Below are 19,304 nucleotides of genomic sequence, written 5' to 3'. Positions count from 1 at the left end.
AAAGTCCTTTGTACGTAGTAGGTGACTGAAAATGACAGCTGTAGATGTTATTATCATTGTTTTCAAGGCCCTATGCTAGGCAAAGAAAAAACTAGCATAAAATTAGAGAATATAGGACAAGCTGGGTACAGTGGTTCACTACTGTAATCCCAGCACTTCGAGAAGCCAAGGCAGGCAGATCACTTGAGTTCAGGAGTTCAAAACCAGCCTGGTTAACATGGTAAAATTCTGTCTCTACCAAAAACAAAAACAAAAACAAAAAATATTAGCCAGGTGTGTGCCTCTAGTCTTAGCTACATGGAAGGCTGAGGCAGGAGAATTGCTTGAACCTGGGAGGCAGAGGTTACAGTGAGCTGAGATTGTGCTACTGCACTCCAGCCTGGGCCACAGAGTGACACTGTCTCAAAAAGAAAAAAAAAAAAAAAGAGAGAGAGAAAAAGAAAATATAGGGAAAATGTGCTGTACTCTGTCTCTACCTTGACTGAGATGGCTACTCATTCATTTTTATGAGTATGTTTATTCAGCATCTGTTATTTTCCAGTTACGTTGCTAGGTACTGAACACTTAAACTGATGCTTGGTTTTGGTTTTAAGAACTCTCCTTACAATCTAGAGCAGCACAGTCCAGCAGAAATATAATGGGAGCCACAGACGTAATTGAGATTTCCTAGCAGTCACATGGGAATGTAAAAGAAAACAGGTACAATAAATGTGTTAATTTAACAAACTTGTTCATGTATTTGTTTCCATTACCTTTGTTATCTTCTCAATATAAATTAAATATAAAAAATACTAATAAAAAATTTCACGTTACTTTTCATACTAAGTCTTCATGTAGTTTATATTTTACGAAAAGCACATGTTAATTCAGATGCTAAGTTTCCATAGAAAATACTTGGTCTGTTTTAGATTTCATAAAATTTACACCTGAAAAAGTAGATTTGCAAACTCCCATTGTTTCATACTTTTAAAATTTCCATAAAGAAAATCAAATATCAACTTTTATATTTATTAGAATTAAATAAAATTAAATTGATTTCCGTTGGGTGACAGTTTAAGTGTTCAACAGCCACACGTGACCAGGCATTACTGTAATGAACAGCATGGGTCTGGAGAGGGTGGTAACCACTAAATAATCATAGGAATAATAGTTCAGTGAAAACATGTAAGGATTTTGGGGGAGCCATATGCAGCACCGAGAAAGCATAACCAGAGGATCAGTGCCTGGCCTGGGAGATAAGGACACTTTCCTTGAAAAAGGGATATTTGGACCAAGGTCCAAAAGATGATCAGGAATTTTTTGGATAAGGAGGTTGGGAAAGACCATCTGCATGCCAGGCAAGGTGACTCACACCTTCAATCCCAGCACGTTGGGAGGCCAAGGTGGGTGGATCACTTGAGATCAGGAGTCCAAAACCAGCCTGGCCAACCTGATGAAACCCCATTTCTACTAAAAATACAAAAAATTAGCCAGGTATGGTGGTGTGTGTCTATAATCCCAGCTACTCGGGAGGCTAAGGCAGGAGAATCACTCGAAGCCAGGAGGTGGAGGTTGCAATGAGCCAGGATCATGCCACTGCACTCCAGCCTGGGCAACAGAGTCAGACTCCATCTCAAAAAAAAAAAAAAAAAAAAGAGCATGTGCAAAGGCCCTGTAGTAGGAGGGAACATGGAATTTAAGAGAGAACAGAAAGAAAGCTAGTGTGGCTGGAATTTTTTTTAAAAAGGAGTACAATAGATAATGCGATTAAGATTGATAAAGTCTGGGCCATTCAGGAACTTATGCACTAAAGACCCAAATCCCTACCATGACCTAAGAGCATTGAGAAATTAATGAAAGATTTTTAAGCAGTCATGTGATTGAATTTGCATTTTTTTAAAAAATAAGTTTTCCCCCTTATACCATGTTCTCTAAGAGACCTCAATAGAATGCTTCAGGAATCACTGACACACATTCATGATTGGCAAGTGAGAAGAAACCCATGTTCCATCTCAGGATTAGAGGACTTCATCTACAATGTACAACCTAGGAATGTAAGGTGGTTCCCTAAGGGTAGGAACTAGGTGAGATTAACCCAATCCCTTCCCTGCCCATCTGGTGGAAGATGAAATTCCCTCTCAATCGCTGTTCAAATTCCCAGCAGCTTGCAACCTAAAGGACCATGGCAGCTGTCTAACACTGAATTATATAACAGAAATTCTGCAGACAAGGAGGTGACAGGTGTGGGGCCCGACTAGAGTGCCTGGTACTGGATGGAGCTGGACAAATGTCAGTTTTTTTTTTTTTTTCTGAAGTTTTATTATTTTTTGTCCAAGCAATGAGATACTTTGTTTTGCCTCTTAAATTGACTAAGATGAGAAGCGGAAAAGAAAATATTCAGTATTTGTGAGGATTTGGGGAATATTGCTGTCTTTATTATTATTATACCTTCAGTTCTGGGATACGTGTGCAGAGCGTACAGGTTTGTTACATAGGTATACACGTGTCATGGTGGTTTGCTGCATCCATCATACCATTGCCTACATGAGGTATTTCTCCTAATGCTATCCCTCCCCTAGCCTCACACTCCCTGCTGTCCCTCCCCTACACCCCCACCCTCTGACAGGCCCTGGTGTTCCCCTCCCTGTGTCCATGTGTTCTCATTGTTCAACTTCCACTTATGAGTGAGAACATGCGGTGTTTGGTTTTCTGTTCTTGTGTCAGTTTGCTGAGAATGATGGTTTCCAAGCTTCATCCATGTCCCTACCAAGGACATGAACTAATCCTTTTTTTTTTTTATGGCTGCATAGTATTCTATGGCATATATGTGCCACATTTTCTTTATCCAGCCTATGTAGCATTGATGGGCATTTGGTTGGTTCCAAGTCTTTGCTATTGTGAACAGTGCTGCAATAAACATACATGTACATGTGTCTTTATAATAAAATGATTTATAACCCTTTGGGTATAAACCCAGTAATGGGATTGCTGGGTCAAATGGTATTTCTAGGTCTAGATCCTTGAGGAATCACCACACTGTCTTCCACAATGTTTGAACTAATTTATACTCCCACCAACCGTGTAAAAGTGTTTCTATTTCTCTACATCCTCTCCAGAATCTGTTGTCTCCTGATTTTTAAATGAATGTCATTTTAACTGGCGTGTGATGGTATCTCAACGTGGTTTTGATTTGCATTTCTCTATTGACCAATGATGATGGGCTTTTTTTTCATGTGTTTGTTGGCTGCATGAATGTCTTCTTCGGAGAAGTGCCTGTTTATATCCTTTGCCCACTTTTTAATAGGGTTGTTTGTTCTTTTCTTGTAAATTTGTTTAAGTTCTTTGTAGATTCTGGATATTAGCCCTTTGTCAGATTGGTAGATTGCAAAACTTTTTTCCCATTCCCACCATAGTTTCTTTTGCTGTGCAGAAGCTCTTTAGTTTAATTAGATCCCATTTGTCTATTTTGGCTTTTGTTGCCATTGCTTTTGGTGTTTTAGTCATGAAGTCCTTGCCTATGCCTATGTCCTGAATGGTATCGCCTTGGTTTTCTTTTAGGGTTTTTAAGTGTTAGGTCTGATGTTTAAATCTTTAATGCATCTGGAGTTAATTTTTGTATAAGGTGTAAGAAAGGGATCCAGTTTCAGCTTTCTGCATATGGCTAGCCAGTTTTTCCAACACCATTTATTAAACAGGGAATCCTTTCCTCACTGCTCTTTTTTCTTTTTTAGGTTTGTCAAAGATCAGATGGTTGTAGATGTATAGCATTATTTCCGAGGTCTCTGTTCTGTTCCATTGGTCTATATCTCTGTTTTGGTACTAGTACCATGCTTTTCTGGTTACTGTAGTATAGTTTGAAGTTAGGTAGTGTGATGCCTCCAGCATTTTTTTTTTTGGTTAGGATTGTCTTGGCTATGTAGGCTTTTTTTTTGGTTCTATATTAAATTTAAGGTGGTTTTTTTCCAATTCTGTGAAAAAAGTCAATGGCAGCTTGATGGGGATAGCATTGAATCTATAAATTAGTTTGGGCAGTATGGCCATTTTCATGATATTAATTCTTCCTAACCAAGAGCATGGAATGTTTTTCTATGTGTTTGTGTCCTCTCTTATTTCCTTGAGCAGTGGTTTGTAGTTCTCCTTGAAGAGATCCTTGACATCTTGCGTTAATTGTATTCCTAGGTATTTTATTCTCTTTGTAGCAATTGTGAATGGGAGTTCACTCATGATTTGGCTCTCTGTCTATCATTGGTATATAGGAATTCTCGTGATTTCTGCATATTCATTTTGTATCCTGAGACTTTGCTGAAGTTGCTTATCAGCTTAAGGAGATTTTGGGGCTGAGACAATGGGGTCTTCTAAATATACAGTCATGTCATCTGCACATAGAGACAATTTGACTTCCTCTTTTAGTAATTGAATACCCTTTATTTCTTTTTCTTGCCTGATTGCTCTGGCTAGAACTTCCAATACTATGTTGAATAGCAGTGGCCAGAGAAGGCATACTTGTCTTGTGCTGGTTTTCAAAGGGAATGCTTCTAGTTTTTGCCTATTCAGTATGATATTGGCTATGGGTTTGTCATAAATAGCTCTTATTATTTTGAGATATGTTTCACTGATACCTAGTTTATTGAGAGTTTTTAGTATAAACGGCTGTTGAATTTTGTTGAATGCCTTTTCTGCATCTATTGGGATAATCATGTGGTTTTTGTCTTTGGTTCTGTTTATGTGATAGATTACATTTATAGATTTGAGTATGTTGAACCAGCCTTGCATCCCAGGGATGAAGCCGACTAGATTGTGATGGATAAACTTTTTGATGTGCTGTTGGATTAGGTTTGCCAGTATTTTATTGAGGATTTCTGCATCACTGCTTATCATGGATATTGGCCTGAAATTTTCTTTTTTAGTTGTGTCTTTGCCAGGTTTTGGTATCAGGATGATGCTGGTCTCATAAAATGAGTTAGGGAGGATTCCCTCTTTTTCTATTGTTTGGAATAGTTTCAGAAGGAATGGTAGCAGCTCCTCTTTGTACCTCTGGTAGAATTTGGCTGTGAACCCGTCTGGCCCTGGACTTTTTTTGGTTGGTAGGCTATTAATTCCTGCCTCAATTTCATACCTTGTTATTGGTCTATTCATGGATTCAATTTCTTCCTGGTTTAGTCTTGGAAGGGTGTAAATGTCCAGGAATGTATCCATTTCTTCTAGATTTACTGTTTTATTTGCATAGAGGTGTTTATAGTATTCTCTGATGGTAGTTCATATTTCTGTGGGATTGGTGGTGATATCCCCTTTATTGTTTTTTATTGCATCTATTTGATTCTTCTCTCTTTTCCTTTTTTTTGTTAGTCTGGCTAGTGGTCTATCTATTTTGTTTATCTTTTCAAAAAAAAAAAAAACAGCTCTTGGATTCACTGATTTTTTGAAGGGTGTTTTGCGTCTCTACCTCCTTCAGTTCTGCTCTGCTCTTAGTTATTTCCTGTCCTCTGCTAGCTTTTGAATTTGATGTTGTTCCTCTAGTTCTTCTAATTGTGACATTAGGGTGTCGATTTTAGATCTTTCTTCATTTCTCTTGCAGGCATTTGGTGCTACAAATTTCCCTCTACATGCTGCTTTAAATGTGTCCCAGAGATTCAGGTATGTAGTGTATTCATTCTGATTGGTTTCAAAGAACATCTTTATTTCTGCCTTCATTTCATTATTTATCCAGTAGTCATTCAGGAGCAGGTTGTTCAGTTTCCATTTAGTTGTGCGGTCTTGAGTGAGTTTCCTAATCCTGAGTTCTAATTTGATTGTACTGTGGTCTGAAAAACTGTTATGATTTCCATTCTTTTGCATTTGCTGAGGAGTGTTTTATTTCCAATTATGTGGTCAATTTTAGAATAGGTGTGATGTGGTGCTGAGAAGAATGTATACTGTGAGCTAAGACTGCTGTGCTAGCTGTGAGAATTTCGAACCAGTGGATCTTAGCTTGCTGGTATTTGTGAGAATGGGACCCACCGAGGCAGATCACTTAGCACCCTCACTTCAGCCCCCTTTTTCATGGGAATGGGCGGTTCTGTCTCACTGGCGTTCCAGGTGCAGCACATTTCTGCTTTTCTTCCTATATAACTCCACCAAAGACATTTTTTCCCCACCAAGTTTTCTAATGGGCTGAAATAAAGTAGAGGATAGGGACCAGGTATTCTACATTAGCACATCTCAACCTGTAGCATAAATCACCCACAGACCTTGTTAAAATGAAGATTCTAATTGGGCGGATCTGCTGGGCCTGAGGGTCTGCATTTCTAAAAGCTCCCAGGTGATGCTGATGCTACTGACCCAAGACCACACTCAGAAAGCCTATGTCTCTACAAAAATCTGCATACAAGTATATTGGTAGCAGCTTTACTCACAATCGCCCAAATTTGGAAGCAACCAAGATATCCTTTAACAGGACATAGTAGGATAAATATGAACAGTTTATGAATAAACTGTATACATTCAGACAATGGAATATTGCTTAGCACTGAATAAAAATGAGCTATCAAGCCAAGAAAAGACATGGTGGCAACATAAATGCATATTAGTAAGTGAAAGAAGCCAATTTGAAAAGGTTAGATACTGTATCATTCCAACTATATGACATTCTGGAAAGGGCAAAACTATGGAGAGAGTAAAAAGATCAGGGATCGCCAGGAATGAAGTAGTGGGAAGGATGGACAGGTGGAGCACAAAAGATTTTCAGGGAAGTGAAATTACTCTGTATGATACAAGTGATAGACACATGTCATTATATATTTGTCCAAACTCATGGAATGGACATAAAGAGTGAACCCTGATGTAAACTGTGACTTTAGATGATAATGGTATGCCATTGTAGGTTCATCAATTTTAACAAATATAACACCCTAATGTGGGAGAGGCTACATGTATGTCATAAGTATACAGACATCTCTATGCCTTCCCATCAATTTTGCTGTGAACCTAAGACTTCTGTAAAAATCATCTTTAAAAAAAAAAATCCTCTGTTCATCCCTCCCTCCCCCTCAAGCCCTGGCAATCACTGATTTTTGGTGTTGTTACTGTCTCCATAGTTTTGCCTTTTCCTGAATGTCACGTAGTTGGTATTATGTAGTATCCACACACACTCATACACACAGCAGGGAACTGTATATAGTTAATAATTTACTTTTTCGTTTTTAAATGCCATTTTTGTGAAATTCAAAAGCTACAAGCCCCGATGACAATGGTCTTTGTGCTCCCAGCTCAGACTGATTTGCGAGTCTCAGTGAAAAGTCCACTAGGGGGAGAAGTTTAGTAGCACTGGAACTCTTGGTCAGCCAGAAGTGATTTTTTTTCCCCCTTGAAGAGTTGGCTTCTCAATAAACAAAAGATCACTCTCATAATTAAACACTCCCATGCCAGATGGCCTGATGTGCGTGTCCGAAGATTTTCCTGCGGCACACGTGAATGAATGCTCAGCAGAAGCGTGGCGGGCATCCGTAAAGGGCTGATGCATCCATCCCACGGCAGCCAAAGGGTAGGCGTCTGGGAGCAAGAGCTTGAGCACCTCTAAATGTCGTGGCTGTGCGTATTTATTCACCATGAGTGAAACAAAGTCCCGGGTTGCTTAGGCATTGTTGAGGAGATTGCACTAGGCTCGCAGAGGGCTTCCTGGAATGCTGTACACATAGTGGGGCTGTTCTCAGTACAGGTTAGGGGCAGACACCCAACAGTGCTGAGAGATTCTTCCTGGGGCAGGACAAGTGTGCCCAGAAGCATGTGTTATCCAGAGAGAGGGCACCTTGACTCACTGTAGGCTTTGAGCTGCATGGTACAATCATAGTGTTGTTCTGAGTGCCACACTTCCTAAGACGATGTGTGTCATAGTGCCAGAGGTTCAACCATCAAGAAATCATGTTTTGGAAGGAGTGGCCCAAGACAGACATCATTTGTAGACACTTTTCTCAATTTCTGCCATGGCTGTGTGCCACATTTCTTTAGTTGCCTTTAAATAGAGTCATTTTAGTTACGATCAAGTAAGTTATTTTCAGAAGACACATATAACTATTATAATTGGAAAAACAAGTTCCATTTGCCATAAATAGAAAGCATGTGTAAAAATAAATTCAACAAAGACACAACCATATTACTAAACTCTAGCTAGAGACTGTGGCCTCCTCAGGGTTTTGAGCCTGAGATCTGCTCCCTAGTCTTCAGTGGAATTAGCAAGTACTAGAAAGAGGTTTAAAAGATGTTTTAGTTCCTACATGAGGTTTTTCTTTTGTTTTCTTTTAACAAAATAATCAAGATGCCTGAAAGCCTGAGAGATACAGAGCCAGGGTCAGAGTCCTACTAACCTACTGTATTAGTCCATTTTTACACTGCTATAAAGAATGCCCAAGAGTGGGTAGTGTAAAAAGGAAAGAGGTTTAATTGACTCACAGTTCTGTGTGGCTGAGGAGCCTCAAGAAACTTACAGTCGTGGCAGAAGGCAAAGGGAAGACAGGCATCTTCACATAGCTTTTTCTTTCTACGTGATTCAGAGTTACTTAATATCTATGCATAGCCAGCCAACCTGTAACCCACTTAAAACCACCTAACATACCACCAGTGGAATTCCTCTAACACATTTTCCTCTAAAGCTGGGTTAACACAATTTTAAATAAAAGAGATGAAAGCATCACCTGCCAGAAAGCTTTTCCTCTGCTGCCCAGAGGTGAGAAGCTGCTCAAGTCCTTCAAGAAGGAAGCTGCAGATCTAACCCCAAAGCTGTGTTGTCAAATATAACAGATAAACTAGAGTTTAAAAGCACCTTATTACCTAGCTAGCAGTCTCTATTTCTCTCTGTGTTTTAGCATCTCCAGATAAAAATATTTGAGGTAGTTTCTAGGAGCTTTGACCCCTCTGGGGTGAACGAACTAAGGTCTGTTCAGTAAGATTACTTAGGAAGAACTTGGACAAAGTCTCTTCCTCATTTCATCTCTCTCCGTCACTTGACAGTCTGTTTGCCGCTAAGCCTTACAGTTTTTGCAGTCTGCTCCCCGGTTTTTATCCTAGATGATGCTTCCATTAGTCTAAACTCTCACTTGCGGTTGCCTGAACATTAATAATGCTTTTCTGACCTCTCCACCCTTTAGTCCATCATCCACAGAAAGTGATCTTTTAATCACATTTTTTTTACTCTGGTCTTCCTCTGCATAAAGATTTCTAAGTAACTTGCTCAAAGTCATGGAAATTGTGAGTGGCAGAGCTGGGATCCAAATTCAATTGTCTGGTTCCAGAGGCCATAATTTATCACCATATGAGTCTTCTTTACCAAAGAATTTAAACAATTGACATTTTGTGAAGAGGTATTTTGTAGATGTTCAGAACCCAAATATGTTCAGTGTTTCCCAAGTATAAAAATAGATATTAACAAATCAGCATTCATTAAGCATGAGATTAATCTGGACACTGGGTGGCACTGTGAAGTTTGGGAGGTAGGGCTAGCTCCTGGGCTGGCTGAATCCAGAAACCAGGTAATGTGGTTTGGCTGCGTCCGCACCCAAACTCTTATCTTGAATTGTAATCCCTATAATCCCCGCGTGTCAAGGGAGAGGCTAGGTGTAGGTAATTGAATCATGGGGTTGATTTACCCCAGGCTGTTCTCATGATAGTGAGTGAGTTTCACGTGATTGGACGGCTTTATAAGGGGCTCTTCCCTCTTCCTCTTTACTTCATTTCCTGCTGCCTTGTGAGAAAGATGTTTGTCTTCTTTTGCCCTTCTGCCGTCATTCGAAGCTTCTTGAGGCCTCCCCAGTCATACGGAACTGTGAGTCAATTAAACCTCTTTCCTTTATACATTACCCACTCTTAGGTAATCTTTATAGCTGTGTGAAAATGTGCTAACACACCAAGTTGGTAGGACTCTGTCCCTGGCTCTGTATCTCTTAGCCGTGCTTAAATGTGCATGTTCCATTCTTGAACAGATCTTCCCCTAGTGGTAATGAGACGGCTGACCCAGCTGGGTGTGGTGGCTCATGCCTGTAATCCCAGCACTTTGGGAGGCCAAGGTGGGTGGATCACGAGGTCAGGAGTTCGAGATCAGCCTGGCCAACATGGTGAAACCCTGTCTCCACTAAAAATACAAAAATCAGCCAGGTGTAGTGGTGTTTGCCTATAGTCCCAGCTACTCGGGAGGCTGAGACAGAAGAACCACTTAAATCTGTGAGGCGGAGGTTGAGGTGAGCCACGATTGTGCCATTGTACTCCAGCCTGGGCAACAAGAGTGAAACGCCGTCTCAATAATAATTGATGATGATGATGTAGAACTCAATAGAGTATTAAACTCGAGCATCTGCTCAAGAGCTCCTCTGCTCCCCCTCCCTTAAACTTCTCCTTTTACTTATCTGCTTTCTTTGATGTATTGGTTGTGTTTCAAATTTGCAAATGCTCAGCCGAGGGGTTAGGGGTGAGACTGGTGTGTGGTAGAGGCATTTGGAATTGATTCATGATAGTGGTTGGTGAAAAAAAACACTTGAATTCTTGGCTTTTCCCATCTCAAGCCCTGGTTCTGTGTTTTAGAATGGGAGTTTTGAGCTTGTGGGCCATAGATAATTTTAGATGTTTGTACATGTTCTGGAAGTTGGCTTTCAAACTTTGTGCTCATATGTATATGAGAAATTTAGGTGGAGGGATCTATGGCCTTATCAATATCTGAAGGTGATTTCTGACCCTGAGAAATGTAAAATACCACCACCTTGGAGACTCCTGTTCTTAAGGACCAAGGTCTCTTCACTAAGATTGCTCAGGAAGAACTTGGACAAAGTCTGCCCCTCATTTCATCTTTTAGTGAACTTGTTTCACCTTCTAGTGAATTGGAACTCTGAAAGCCCAAGCTGCCAGCCCAGCACCTTTCCTGTGTCCTAGGATTTTAGAAATATGAAAGGAATTTGTTTTGCTGAGTAATTTTGAGTAACTTGAGCTCTGTATTTAGGGGAAAAAAGAAAAATCGATTAAGCAGACCTGTGCCCTATGGCATAGATAAAATTTCTTTAACTCAGATGTCCCCCCACATTGAAATCACTGTTATGCTGGTGGTCCAGGAAGTGGCATGCCTGAGCTTTAGAGAACCAGACTCATCACTCCGGCGATCTTTAATAGAACTCTTTGTTGAACAATGGTTTTTACCCCAGAATGTGATCACAGCTGTTTTATTTTAGTTAATGCAGCAATTCAAGCAATTAAATCCATATTCCTCTGTGGCTATTTATTTTCACGAAGTAATTCTTAGTGTATTGTCATGAGAGAATTCTTTGAGACTTGCGAAGTTAAAACAGTATGTGGAAATTCTTTTTTCTTCTAAAAAAGCCACATCTGCTTCTTCAAGTTGTCTTCCCTGTGTTGATGTCTCCTAAGGATGTCAAGTTGTAATCTCTAGGAGTTGGGTTCAATGGCGAGAAATGAGATTTATTCTTAAGGGACTATAGAATAAATATTATGGTAAATCACAGCCTAGCAGAAGGAGAAGGATCTATTTCTTTCCACAGCGAGATAACCCAAAGCATATAGGTAATGTTGAGATCCTAAACAGTTACAAATTAAATCAAAAGTGATTAGTTCCTGGTTGTAAAAGTGTACAGTACATGAATAAAAGACTTGATGTATCTGATTGTGACTCCCTTCTCTTCCTTGTGGTTGTATATTGTGTAATTATTTCAAACCGTCATTCAGCAAATGTTTGTTGAGCTGCTACTATGTGTCAGAAATGAAGAAGATGGGTCCAACTCTTGACCTTGTTCAGTTTCCATCATTTCTGGAAATAAAGACAAAGAGCAAGCCAATAAAAACAATGAATAGGAGAATTATAGACTATCGTATGTGCTACCAGGGAAATAAAGGGACTGAAGTAGAAAAATAATTGAGAAAGGTTACTTTAAAAATACAGCCATGGAGCCTCTTTTGAGGACTGAATACTTAAACTGAAGCTTAAAGGAAAAGATGATTGTTAAAGGAAGGATTCATATATTCATGTGAATAGGAGAAAAGGGCATTCCACATAAAGGAAATTGCTCATGCACAGGCATAAGATGGGAAAGAGCTTGGCATGTTTGAAAAACTACAGGGTGAGTGACATGGAATGGTGAGATGAGAATGAATGGAAAATGAATATTATTACTCACCCCATTGAACTGTGATCATACTCTTGGGTCCGAAATTACATGGGCATAGTTAGTGCCATTTGGCTTGTCACTGCCCTAGGGATAAGGCGTGTTCCTCTCAACAAAATACAGGCTATAAAGAGACTGTGGGTGGGTGGGCACAAAAAATGGTGGGGTGCTTTAAGAAGGGAGCAAATACAGTGATTGGTTTTTGTTTAGCAAAACTACAATGAGCACAGCAATCAACCTGCGGAGCTCACACAGCCAGAAGTCAACCAAGATGCCTGAGAAATTGTTCCAGTCATTGGAGCTATACAGGAACCTCTACCAGGGAAACATGATTTTACCTTGTTGGTGTTTGCTATATTGATTGCCTTTTCTGCTTTTAAATTAAAAGAGAAATTGCCTAATTTAGTCACCACTTTCAACCGTAACAAGAGAAGGAAGGAAGGGCTCCTACTCACTGCATCCTTCCTAAGACTTGGGTTAAGGAATGAAGAGGCAATTTGGGTTGGTGATGGCAGCAGGAATCAGAAGGTGGAGAGGAGGGAACATGATTAAGGTCTATTCTGTGAACTTCTCTCCTCTTCTTCCCCTAAATGAGTCAGGTTATTACTCTAATACGTGTGGTTTATTAAAATGATCTAAAAACATTGGGTTGGACACCATGTTGTCTATTGAATTCACTTTCACTGAGCACTTACTTGAGGTCAAGCCCTGGAACAGGTAGCTTGGATATATTAGTATGAGTTCCATACCGACTCTCACTGCAAGAAGCTTGAAAACATTAGGAAGAGTCATCATATATATAAATAAGTGCAGTGACAATTCAAAACAAGAATATGTTATTTCTGGAGGGAGGAATCTGGAAAGGTTTTATGAGTGAGGAGGAATTCCGGACAGACTTTAAATGATGACGTTTGGGTGACAGATAAGAGCTGGAAGAATCTCAACATGATCATAGACTGGGCAGTAAGACTCAGTTATTGGTGTATGTATATGTTGTTGGAGTAGAGGAGGCTTTAAAAATGAAATGTAATACATGTGGGGCTTGATACCTAGGTAACGGGTTGATAGGTGCAGCAAACACCATGGCACATATTTGCCAGTGTAACAAATCTGCACATCCTGTGTATTTGTCCTGGAACTTTAAATTTAAAAATAAAAGATAAAAATAATGAAGATAGTCAAGATCCATTCCCAGTGGTTCTGATTAACAAGGCCTAGGAATCTGAATATTCAAAGCACTGCCCATGGATCTGATCCAGAGGATCCAAGGACTACAGCTGGAGAAATGTTGGTCTGAAAGGGAAAAGGTGGACTTGAGAGGCAAAAATTCTTGAAGGGCATTTTTGTGGTGTCAATCTGGAAATACTGGTAGAACCATACATACAAAAAGTCTGACATTCTCAGTGCTTTATTTTACAACATAACGACCATTTTTTGAGTCAGTATGAACGAGATCCTCAAAAGAACATTGTAAGAAAGTTATTATAGTCTCATTTAAGATGACGGCACCTAACCTAAGACATGGTTAAATAACATTTTCCAGGTTCCCCACATAGTAAGTGGAAAAGCTGGGATTTAAACCCAGGTGGTCCAATAGTAATGGATGTGGGGGGGGTCAATGTGATTAGAACAGAGATTTAGGATGACAATTGACTGCATGATGAAAGAGAAGAAATGGGTGGTACAGCTCTAGTGTAACTGCTCAGACAGACAAGGGTTAGGTACAAAAGATCTGCCCTAGTTGCAAGAGAAGGGAGATGCTGCATGAATCCCCAGAACCTTTTGTCAGATTGAATCACATGAGGCTGAGTAGAAAAACCACACTTGTTAGTCTCTCAAGATTTTGGCAAGGCAGCAGAGGCCTTGCATAACCAGTCTTACGGAAACCTTTTCCCTTTGGGACTCCTAGTGCTTGGTTATTGTGTGTATCCATTATGTATAATATATTTACTCTTAAGTTTTTCTGGCACACAGTGGAACAAAAAGTGGTTGAAGTTACAATCCCTGGGATCAAATCCTAACACACTATTTACTCTCTGCATGATGTTGTGCATTTAAATCTTTCTATGCCTCAGTTTTCTCATTTGAAAATGCAGAAATAGTAGCTACATTTTCAAACAGTCGACAATGGAGTTTAAAGGAAATAACGCCTGTTATAGGCTTGGAACCAGCTCTCATACAGAATAAGCACTCAGTAATGGTTAGCATTTATTGATGGCAACTTTTTTTTTTGGGAAAGATACTTGCTTGCTCACCCAAGCCGAAGTGCAGTAGTGCAATCTCAGCTCACTGCAACCTCTCTCTCATGGTATCAAGCAATTCTTGCCTCAGCCTCCCCAGTAGCTGGGATTACAGGTGTCAACCAGCAGATCTAGCTAATTTTTTATTTTTGGTAGAGATGAGTTTCACCATGTCGGCCAGGTTGGTCTCAAACTCCTGACCTCGGCCTCCCAAAGTGATGGGATTACAGCCATGAGCCACCATGCCCCGCCTGATGGCTACTTTCAATTCTATTTGAATTTCTTCAATTTCCAGACCTTTTGAAATTGGGACATGCTTCTCTCTAGGTTTTAAGTCATTATACGTTCACTGATGAGAGAAGTTTCTATATCAAGTGTCTGTCTTTTGAAAAGCACGACAATGGACAGTGATCAAGAGGAAATTTCTCTCCTTAATTTTATTGCTTTTGCAGCATCAAAGGAGTATGAAGTGGGTTGGTAATTCAGTCCTAGAAGAAAATTGGCATGTTAAACCTATTATTGTAATTGTATCAAACTTGGCTCTTCCAGTGGCAATGAGAAGCACCATCATGGTAGGATTTACTTCTTAAAACATGAACAAGGCACTGCTCAAGAGAAGGAAGGAGAATATTTTCTTTTTAATCATGCTGCCTAGCAATGTCTCCGGGGCTGTTAAGAAGGTAACTTTTATATATGATTCAGATAAGTCTAATGATTAAAGGTTGATTTTCTGTTATGTTTCTCCTTCTGGACTAAGCAATGCAGCAAGTCTGTGTCTGAAGACGTTCTTCTCATTAGTCTTTTTATTTATTTGGAATTGGTGTCATCATCTACATAAATCATGGCAGTGCTAAGAAGGCTGGCACTAAGTAAGGCTGGCTGTGAAGAAAAAACACTACATTATTGAAAGAGCAGCTTTGCATAGTTAGGAAGAGGGTTCTACTGTAGAGTTCTCAGAGGAAGTTAAATTTATGAAGGAGGCAAAAGAAGGAGACTGAACCAGATATTTAGACCTTAGGGAAGAATAATCCAGGTAGAAGGAAGGGCTAGTGCAAAACCGTGAGCCTTTGCCAGGAAAGTCTTGACACATTTGAGGAGCTGTGAGAAGTTTTGTGTGCTGTGTGTGGTGAGCAAATGAGAAGATGGTGTGAGTGGAGAATTGCCAGGAGCCAGAGGAACATAGGGCTTTGAAGTTCATGATTTCCTTCTGAGTAGAACCGAAGCTGTTGAACACTTCTAAGCAGGGATGTAAGATACTCTGATTTATATATTGTAAAAAATTCCTCTGATCTGGTGGGGAATAGATTAAAGATGACAATTAGAGACAGCGTCAGTTGGGAGTTACTGCTATCTACAATGCAATATAGTAGATACTTTGTGAACTTAGTTAAAAAAATGCTACACAATTTGTTTTAAGTGCTTCAGTTGAAGGAAAATTGGGGATTATTCTAAAGTTCGTGTGTATATGATGATAAGTCATTGTAACCCCTGCAGAGCTGCAGAGGTGTCTTGACTTTTCTGGAAATCATTTCTGAATTCTGCAAATTCAGCCCAGTACCTATCTGTGGGTGTGGAGGCTTCTCCGTAGCTTGGCTTGTCCAACCTGAGAGCATAACATAACAGTTTGAGAGTGCATTGAAGAAAGTCAAAAGCCTGGTCTCTTCAAAAAGGGAAGTGTCTGTCAGTAAAAGGTCATTTACTTAAAGATTAGTACAACCAGAGCCAGAAGAGCCTAGTGGAAGAAGGTGTGGGATGCTGAAAAAAAATAGACACGTCGATATCATAGTTACCAGCAGGAGCTGAGTCAGGTGTGGGTGGAATATCAGGGCAACAGGGCACCTGCTCTTCAGGGGCAATAGGATCCATCCTGCACAAGGCCCAGGACATGGACAAGACCCACCCTCAGGAGCCTACTCATCACCAGACACGGACTAAGCTAATTTGGAAACTTCTGACACTCTTAGAATAATAGCAAGTCAGTTTGGCCAAGGGCAAATGACTGCCAATGGTGAAGTCATTTTACAGAATTTTCCTTGCTTACCCAAACCCTACAGCTAGAGGAAATAAATGAAATTTAAGCAGTATATTGGACTCCCAGACTGAAACTCCTAAGGTAGAAAATGAACGCCCACTTACAGAACCTTAGCTTTTTTCAGAAACCCATGGAATTAATGAAATCCAGCTCTCTGTCCCTAGTTGACCTCAGTTTTCCTTTTCTCACTCCAGGCCCGGTGCCGAGAGTCAGGATTTTAGAAGTATTATCTGAGCCTACTTAGAAGTCACTTCATTTTTCTTGCTCACAGGCGAGGAGGCTAAGATCAATGAATAGGCGTCACTGGGAGCTATAGTGGGAAGAATGCTTTAGTAATTTTACCTGCCTGACAATGGAACAGGCTGCCTTAGGAGGCAATAATAATAATATTAGGTTAACATTTATTGAGCATATACTATGTATCAGACAGTACGCTAAGTGTTTTACATGCATTCTCTTACTTGGTTCACAGCACGGCTCATTTTGCAGGGGAAGAAACCAAGGTCTAGAGAGTTAAGGCCTGTGCTTAAGGTCACACAATTCTACGTTTTTATCCCTGCGGTGGGGCAGTCACTGGTAAACAGACTGGGTGTTTGAAAGGATAAATGAAAGAATGAATTCAATTAAATTCAAGAAATGTTTTTGAAGAGCTCTTATGTGCCAGAGTGTTAGGCATTTTTTGGTAATCACAGACCAATGTGATTTGGATTATGGCAGGAAGAGCCTTCCGGATTACTAGGAACAATTTAGCAGATGCTTTCTAATTTATAAAACTAAACATTTACAACATTCCAGAAAATGTGGCCGGAGTATTTGGTTGCATCTTCAGGTAGAAAAGAATTAAGAAAGGCTTCTTGCATAAGGGGGAATGTTGAAGGATCATGTGGGAAGGAAAAAGACAGGTTGGGGACCACATGGAGTATTCCAGGCTATGGAGCTTACATTTTATTCACGTGGGTTTGAGGAAGTCATTAATGCTTTTTCTGGTAGGGGGTGATCTGAAAGTGTCAAGAATTACCTGCTGGCTGGAAATGAAGAGACCTACTTAAAGAGCTAAGGCCGGCCAGTCATGGTGGCTCACACCTGTAATCTCAGCACTCTGGGAGGCCAAGGCAGGTGGATCACCTGAGGTCAGGAGTTTGAGACCAGCCTGGTCAACATGGCAAAACCCCGTCTCTACTAAAAATACAAAAAATTAGCTGGGCATGGTGGTGTGTGCCTGTACTCCCAGCTACTCAGGAGGCTGAGGCAGGAGAATCGCTTGAACCTGGGAGGCACAGTCTGCAGTGAGCTGAGATTGTGCCATCCCACTCCAGCCTGGGTGACAGAGCAAGACTGTCTCCAAAAACAAACAACAAAAAAGCTAATGTCAGAGGCCAGTTACATGTCTAGGAAGTAGCAGCAAGTCCTGGCCTGGGGTGGTATGAGGGGCGGGGGTTGGCAGGCTGCTGAAAGTTTCTAGAGTCGGTTAGTGAGAAGTAGGAGGCTTCGCAAAGAAGACAGAACCAAGAATGTTTCTTATATTTTAAAATTCATTAACATCGAGGATGATGGTGCCATTAATTAGGAAAATCAGGCAATTTGGGACCTTGGAGCCTGGGAGACAGGGAAATAAAATCTGATTATGGATTTACCATCTATATGGACTACTGAAAAACACTTTTCTTTCTTGGTTTCCAGCCAGGGTGGGTGGGAATTATAGGATTGTTAGGTTCTAACAATCTATGGAGTCTGCTAACTAGTTTTAACTGTAACAACAGGTGTTTCTAAGTACTACCTAGTAAGTCCGTCATGCTGGGGCACAGCCATTGTATTAGTCTGTTTTCACACTGCTGGTAAAGACATACCCAAAACTAGGGAGAAAAAATGGTTTAATGGACTTACAGGTCCACATGGCTGGGGAGGCCTCACAATCATGGCAGAAGGCCAGGAGGAGCATGCCACATCTTCCATGGATAGTAGCAGGCAAAGAGAGAGTTTGTGTAGGGAAACTCTCATTTTAAAAATTACCAGATCTCATGAGACTTACTATCATGAGAACAGCATGGGAAAGACCTGCCCCCATGATTGAGTTACCTACTGTCAGGTTCCTCCCACAACATGTGGGAATTCAAAGTGAGATTTGAGTGGGGATACAGTCAAACCATATTAGCCATTAACAAGACAGATACAAGCGTTGCCTGCGTGGAACTTAGGTTTCTGTGGAAAGGCAGACACTTTCTTTATGATCACACACATAATTAGTAAATTAAAACTGTAGCAAGTGACACAGAGGAAGAATGTTAAGAGTATCTAGCTCCAAACTGGGACTGGATCAAGCTTTCATGAGAAAGGAAATTCAGGTTGAGACCTGAATATAAGTAGATTAGTCCTGGCATATGTACTTTAAGTGCTCTGTTTTCTTGTACTTTAAATAAAAACAGGAATATATGTGAGCCCTTTAGGCTGCTTGAACCTGAAAGCTGAACACATCAGTGAAGTTTGTGGTATAGGTATAAAAGGTCTTGATACAGATCTTCATGATGGAAGGTGCTGCTCACATGCATGTTGCTCATATCAGCTCTTCTTCTGCTGACTTCACCAACTGCCTTGTTAGTTGGCCTTAGGCTGCCTGGGTTATTCTTAAATTCTGAAAATGTGCTTCATTTTCTCCAAAGCGATGACTTGGGAGACCAGAATGACTTGGGAGACCAGAAATGATGCTGTGGTAAGAGAATGACATTGGAATGTGGAGCTGAGGGCTGAGACTCTGGCTAGAGATCACTCAGCCTGCCCACAAATCTAAAAATGCACAGTTTGACTGTAATGCTGGAAAATATCTCCTAATGTCTTGGCTTCTGCCGACAGAAAAGAGAAAGTTAAAATCATGGATGGCAGCAATATTATTAATTCAGGAATCTTAGCACTCCAAGACTGCTTTTT

This window comes from Cebus imitator, unplaced genomic scaffold (assembly GCF_001604975.1).
Source record: "Cebus imitator isolate Cc_AM_T3 unplaced genomic scaffold, Cebus_imitator-1.0 Scaffold137, whole genome shotgun sequence".
NCBI classification, from domain to species: domain Eukaryota; kingdom Metazoa; phylum Chordata; class Mammalia; order Primates; family Cebidae; genus Cebus; species Cebus imitator.
The sequence above is the reverse complement of the archived record's forward strand: the minus strand, read 5'-3'. Positions refer to the sequence as shown.